This window comes from Macrobrachium rosenbergii, chromosome 45 (assembly GCF_040412425.1).
Source record: "Macrobrachium rosenbergii isolate ZJJX-2024 chromosome 45, ASM4041242v1, whole genome shotgun sequence".
Taxonomy (NCBI): Eukaryota; Metazoa; Arthropoda; class Malacostraca; order Decapoda; family Palaemonidae; genus Macrobrachium; species Macrobrachium rosenbergii.
This window is the reverse complement of record NC_089785.1, coordinates 5,217,528-5,223,893: the sequence shown is the minus strand read 5'-3', so window position 1 is coordinate 5,223,893 and position 6,366 is coordinate 5,217,528.

Sequence of the window (6,366 nt, the reverse complement as noted above, 5' to 3'; positions counted from 1 at the left end):
AAGGGTTGTGTGACCTCAAAGTGTGATGCTGACAGTGCTTGTGTGCTTCACTTGTCTAGACAATGAAGGGTCTTGGAAGAGCATATTCATTTTATCTGATTTATAGGAACAGGACATATTCGTGATTTCTTGTATTAATATTGTTACCGTAACAGTTTTCAGTGTTAAAAGATATTATTATGCATAACCAATCAATATTTGGAACGTGTATGATCTCTGCAGTGTAAATTGACCAGTATACACCCTGGCTCACACGTCAAATGTCTCAGCAGTGTGAGTTTACCTGTGTATACACCCAGGGACACACATGCAATTTCTGCACAGTGCAAATACACTGTCCCCATACAAAAAGCAACCACAAGAATGTATTTAACTTTTGAATAAATTCTGCCTCTATCTCATGCACCGCTTCGTCTACATTAAGCAAAAATCAAGAAAACTGGAGTGGAATTTCGTATCAGAGAGAGAGAGAGAGAGAGAGAGAGAGAGAGAGAGAGAGAGAGAGAGAGAGAGAGAGAGAGAGAGAGTCTTCGTTCTAAGACTTAAAGGAAGACTAAAGGAACGCATTCACGCAGCGTTAGCGATAACACAGCATTTCAGAAAGACTTCCAAAGCTCTTTTCAGAGGAGAGCTCTTGAGTGACACTCCTGGGCAAAGGAAAGCTGCCTCAAAGTTCTTTTCGTTTATACAAGGCAAGGGGATGAGAGAGAATCTTTTGCTAAATATCCTTACTGAAAATATCTGAGACTGAATGTTTACTGTGTAGTGTCGTTATAAAACACATGGATAAGCATGTCAAAAGAGATGAAAGAAAAAGGGGTGCAGAAAGAGCAGAGCGTGGGGGGGGGGGTAGCAGAGTCCTCGGAATGACGGCATCCATCACAAACGAGTCTTCAAACGGCCACTTCGAAGCAACAGGACTGTTGCCACAATAAAGATGGCGTCCTTCTGTCTCTTGTCTCCATTATGTCTGCCTTAGAGACATACAAAAACAGTCTAATTATAAACCCCTTTTTTTATTTTCCAAAGGGATAAAATAGCATTGCCATAAGCTCAATGTGTCCTTTAGAGTTATTTTGACCATTAATCACATCCCAGTCTTACCAAGCTTTATTTGTCATTTCCACTCAAATCTCCTCTTTCGAAAAAGACAGAAAGGAATGGAGATTCCTGAGTCAGCAGAATTCCTGGTTAAAAGCGACGCTAATTTTGTTTTATAAATTCCTGGCTCTGCTCATTTGTGGCACTTTTTTCCTTAACTTGGACGATAAGTGGATATGAATGCGTCATTTTCTTTTCAAAATTGCTTTCGAATTTTCCAAAAATATCTCAAGGGCTCTAAGCCTTCGAGCTCTCAAAGGTGGGTGGTGGGAGGGGAGGCATATGAATCACCACTCTCCCCTCCACCCAAAAATCCATTGCATTTTCTAGTAGGTAAGATTAGGTCAGGCCAAAGCTTTCACAGAGGGAGGAAGACCCATTCTCCAGTCTATACTAAGGATACAACCACACTGCAGTAAAAAACGTTATAAACACACGTCGGCAACTTATCGCTTACACATCACAAACAGCACAACACAAGTCAACGATTTATTAATAGTTCTGAACCAGTGCTTCGATTATCCACCATTTGCCAAAGATTCTTTTTCAACTTATGGTTGCTGACTAGTTATCGATCTGTTTGTGATATGTAGTTGACAAGTTTTCGACCTGTTTGTGATATGTTGTTCACTAGTTTACGAACAGTTTGCAATAAGTAGGTGATAAGTTGCCGACATATCTATTACATGTTTTACTGTAGTGAGGACGCACCCTCAGGCAACCAGGTTAGGTGAAGGGAGACAGATGATGGCAGGGTGAAAGGGTCACAGGTGACCTTTCCTTCCTTTCATGGCGAATGTTCTTCACCTGTGCCTTTGCAGCTGTGGCGTTTTAGACTTCATGATTGCTTCTCTTGTCTTTTGGCCTATTTTATCATTTAAGGGTTACTTAAAATCTTGGTTTTTTTGTTGCTCACTTAGAAACAGCCGCTTTCCTCTGACAAGTCATTCAAGAAAACAATTACCAATTTTCTTTGAAAAATGTTCCAAAACAGTGAACAAAACAAAAGTTTGGATACTATTATATCTTGAAGTATGCATCATTGTATGATTTCAAGCTAAAAAATTTCAAATATTTGTGAAGAGACTATGAAAAAAATAATTAAAAATGCTACACCATCTCTCACTTAAGGTATCACAAATCTCTTGAATTTCCAAGAGCTCACTAATATCATACGCACTAATATACTTTACCGGAATATTAATGCTTTTCAGACTTCCACAATACCACCTCGACACAGCATTATTGGGAAATAGTTATATCTTAAATAATCCGTCAGAGTACATTTGCAGAAGTAAAAATTGTGATTAAAATGTTCGGAATATTCGCCTTCACACAGACGGACTATATAGTAGGCTTCCATTTTCTCTCATGAATATTCAACCTACATGTTCTATGCTCAAAATGTTTACGCAATTGTCTGGCTGAAAGTTAAGACACGAATTTATAGGTCTGCCTGAATGGTGTGTGCTGTTGTATGAGAGGATTTGATGTATTTTTCCCTTTATGGGAATATAATAACACATAGAGGGTAAATTCCGGGTCAATGGATGAACTTGTATCTAATTGGTCAGTCAATCAGAGTTTCTTACTTCATACTGCGTATTTTCGTCAGTTCGAACCTGAGGATTCCAACCTTGAGTAATACTCAGGAATAACTGTAGTCCCCCGAAATGATTATATTAAACTTTATTCAAGGGAAACTTTACCTAACGAGATTATCCGAACTTAAGAAAGCCTTCTATCATCACGGAGTCAACAGTGTCGTAGCCACACTGTATTGCAATGACGGTCCCCATACGCACTGTAAAGGCGTCCAGTTCAGATATAAGAGCAATGGAGAAAAAGTTGCCGAAGGAGAAATTGTTTCAGCAGCCAAACTATAAGTGAAAAAGACCCTTCTCTCAGGCTGAACTTTATAAAATAAAAAAAAAAATAAAAATCATAAAGGAGGCTAGATTACGAGAGATATTTAAGGGACGTTATTTATCATCAAAAGAATTCTCCCAGGAGAGGGTCATTACCACAGGATATCACTGTCAACAAGGATCTGCATCCTAGATCGACCCTGACCAGAGAAAAGAGGGTCCCTAAGACTGCTAAATAGAACACTATACATTTAGACCCTTTAAAGGTAAGATATTTGTTTCTTAGAAAGAAAGGATTAAAATTCACAAATTATTACTGTATTGCATTAAAAACAGGCAAAATACTGGCTGACTGAAAATGGTCGAAGTGGAAACTTTTAATAGAAACAATGACTCGAATGCAGGGATTTATTTACGTATGTTTTGCACAGAATCAGTGATTCATAATACCTGCATCTACCTCTAAGAATTTGACAGGGTCCCACCAAATAAGAAAAATACACATTAGTCAAGTAAATATAACATATTACTTCTGAAAACTTGATTTCTACAAAAGTTGTTATTATACCATTGGAGAATTTATTACTTGAATTATTATAAGTTGCAGCAAATAACTGAAATACAGTACAATAAATATTCACTTCTTCTAAAGCATGTGTGCTTGAAAGCACCTGTATTCGTTCACAATATTTACCCATTCCTTTGAACCAGTTTAAACTGAAAAGAAAATAATTCCTGGGTTTATAGACCAACATTTTCTGTGGACTGGCTAAAGGTTTCTTTAATAACGCAATTGACGTTCAACCAAACACAGAGAGAGAGAGAGAGAGAGAGAGAGAGAGAGAGAGAGAGAGAGAGAGAGAGAGAGAGAGAGAGAGAGAGGTAATAGTTATCGTGATCTGCTCCCTACAGAAAAAGGAATCTTTATAAACTAAACTTTGCTGAAGCAGCCTTAATATTTAATAAAATATGTTTACAAGAGGGCACCTTCCTAAATATACCAAGATAAGAAATTATTCTAATTATATTTACCTAATAAAAACAAACACTATCATTAATTATTCTAAGTATTTAGTTAACAAAATTCATTACATATTTAGTGAAGAAATTCATTCTCTCTCTCTTCTCTCTCTCTCTCTCTCTCTCTCTCACTTGCAACGATCTTTTCCCCGAGAGCGCCATCTAAGATCGTTCCTTTGCCAAGAGCATTGCAAGTCTTCACTGAACAGTAGTTTTATCGCTAATGCTGATTGGGTGCGTTCCACTGGTCTCTCCTGACGAGTTTTTCTCTTTTATTTCTTTAGAGGAAACAAAACAGTGTTTATAAAATTGTTTTGTAGTTGTTCATAGTTTATCTGCTCTACCCATATTTCGTTCGCCATAGTCATTTTACTTTAGATTTCGTAAAATTAACAGAGCTACAACAAACATTCATGCAAAGCAATCATTGCATCACAAAATGACAAATAAAAAGTAGGATGAGATTATGTATACAAATAATATATACTCTCTCTTATAAAGGCCGTACTGTTCCAATTGTTCACCAAAATGTTTGTACATTTATGCTCAAGAAAGATTCACCATGAACAGAAACATGACCACAGTGCATAACTTGATTGACTATTATTATTATTTTTATCATTATTAAATACCAGGATTGCTGGAGGGTGCAGATTAGCCTGTTTGACCTCAGATTAACCCTTGACGCCTAATCTTCACCAGGATCCTCGATTAGTTCATCAACACTAACCCCTTTTCCGTCCGCATGAGGACATAACTCCCTGGTACTGCAGCCACTGTTTTTCGGTCTTTGCTGGTGTGTCAGAGCCCGGAGGTCCACACGGGGGTAATCTAAACCAACAATTGTTATCCAGTTGCCCTAAAGATGCCTTGACCTGCACACAAGACCAACACGCGTTGGGTCCTGGGTTAATAATAATAATAATAATAATAATAATAATAATAATAATAATAATAAGAATAAGAATAATTAAGAAACTGCTTACTTGGAGCGTGATGCACAATTCGGAATAAAAAATGTTCCATTGGGGAGCGTTCCAAACCGGACCACCCTCCCAAAAAGGTCCCTCTGTATAACTTTGAACTCTGACCTTTACACTGCAGTATTTTGTCAATAATAAATGTTAAAATTTTTTTAAAAACTATGAAGATAATCTAAATGGATTTTTCATTCCAAGGGAAAGGCATCTACCCGGTCAGGATTATGCAAATGGCCCTTTTAATATACAGCCTTATTCCAGCTATGAAACGGACCGAAGACATTGCAGAAACGTCAACAAGTACAGAAATAGTTAATCGAAATGTCATTCAGTCGCCGGGAACAGTTCCTCATTAGCATTCGAGTTCCATAATGAATGAGGGAAGGAGCCGGTGTTCTCACAACCAACTTTGTTCATTTGGGTTTTGTTTCAGTTTTTCTGTGACGGACCCAAAGGACGCTTTGTATGCAAGAGTCCTAAATTAATATCATTCGGTAATGTTGTCATATTTCAGGGTATACTATTAATGTGCAGAATGAAATACTCCCGTTATGTTTGCATATTTAACTGTTACGAATGAATATGTATCTTTGAGTGCACGGACGGGTACTGTTTATTTCATTATTCCTGTTATTTCATTATGTCCAAGTTGCCACCTTTTCTTACGCCGAAGGGAAAGCCCAGCAAAGACGCCCCACGAACAACAACTTGGGAATCCTTCCATCTTCTCTAATCAAAGTCATAACTAACCCGACCCAACTTTTCACTCGGCGCCATTAAATCTGCGAGTGTAGTGGCCTAGGGCTCACTCCCTGAAGGACTCAGCTATTCATTTCGTGAAGGACTTCCTTCAGGCACTCATTTTCCTCAGAAGGACTCTGGCCCAAGGCTCCAGGAGGTCGTGGTCGTTTCAGTCCGAGACACTTTGAAGGAGTAGCCCCTTTCTCAAAAGCCGTGGAGGATGCTGATGGGAGGCCCAAGGCTCCAGGATCGAGTCGAGTGCCGCAAGTTTCCAGGGACGAAGTTACTGGATGGACAGCTGAATATCTGATAGCCCACTTTGCCTCAAAATTAGGCTGCGGTTCAGTGGATATCTGATAGCCCACTTTACATAAAAATCACAGGCTGCACTTCAGTGGTTATCTAATAGCCCACTTTGCCTCAAAATCATCCTGCAGTTCAGTGAAGTACAACTGAACTATTCATTGCAACGGTTCCTCTATCCAGGAGGAATAATTCTCATTTGCGTAACGAGACTTTGAAGGCAGTAATGTTTGCCACAAATGATGAACTTTCAAACTCAGTTTCCAGGAAGTTTTTTCGATACAAGGATGGTTGGATGGGCAGATGAGATGCTAATGAGGCCTCAGTTTCGGCACATGAAGCGATGGATGTTG